This window comes from Xiphophorus couchianus, chromosome 24 (genome assembly GCF_001444195.1).
Source record: "Xiphophorus couchianus chromosome 24, X_couchianus-1.0, whole genome shotgun sequence".
Taxonomy (NCBI): domain Eukaryota; kingdom Metazoa; phylum Chordata; class Actinopteri; order Cyprinodontiformes; family Poeciliidae; genus Xiphophorus; species Xiphophorus couchianus.
In genome coordinates this window covers 15,464,866-15,465,473 of record NC_040251.1, presented here as the reverse complement: position 1 = coordinate 15,465,473, position 608 = coordinate 15,464,866, and positions in this window count along the sequence as shown.

The window sequence follows — 608 nt, the reverse complement described above, 5'->3', positions numbered from 1 at the left end:
TGGGAGATTTGAGGTCGATGTTGGGAGAGGACGGGAGCTGCTGCCCTCTACAGGCCAGGTGTTGAATTCAATAGAAAATTACGATTGGGCGATTTTGCGCATTAAAAAAAATACATAAACACTTTCAGGCGGCCTTTATAATGTTGCAAGGAAAGCCTTAACCCTCAAAATATAATTACAGACATACATTTTAATATCAGTCATAATTATGACAGTAAAGCCAATAGGTTTGATTTTTAAAACCGGAATTATGAGATATAAAGACGCAAATGTAACATTAATACTTATAATTTCAATTTCAAAGCCATAATTTAAATTTTTAAGAACCTTAACTAATTATGATGTGTGTTGGGAGATTTGTCAACCCCATTTACTCTGAAATAAATCCCCTCAAATCAATTGCATTCAAGAAACTTAATGAGAAGCAACATCACAAAGACTAAGGAGATCATTAGACAAGCCAGAGATAAAACAAACCCGAACACTGAGTTAAAGTTAAAAGCATTTTTATGTGTTAAAATCATTTGATCAACAGTTTTATACTGTGGAGATTCTTCTTCAGTTTCTGTAATTTCAAAGAACTGGTTAAAGTGATTTGAATACAAAAG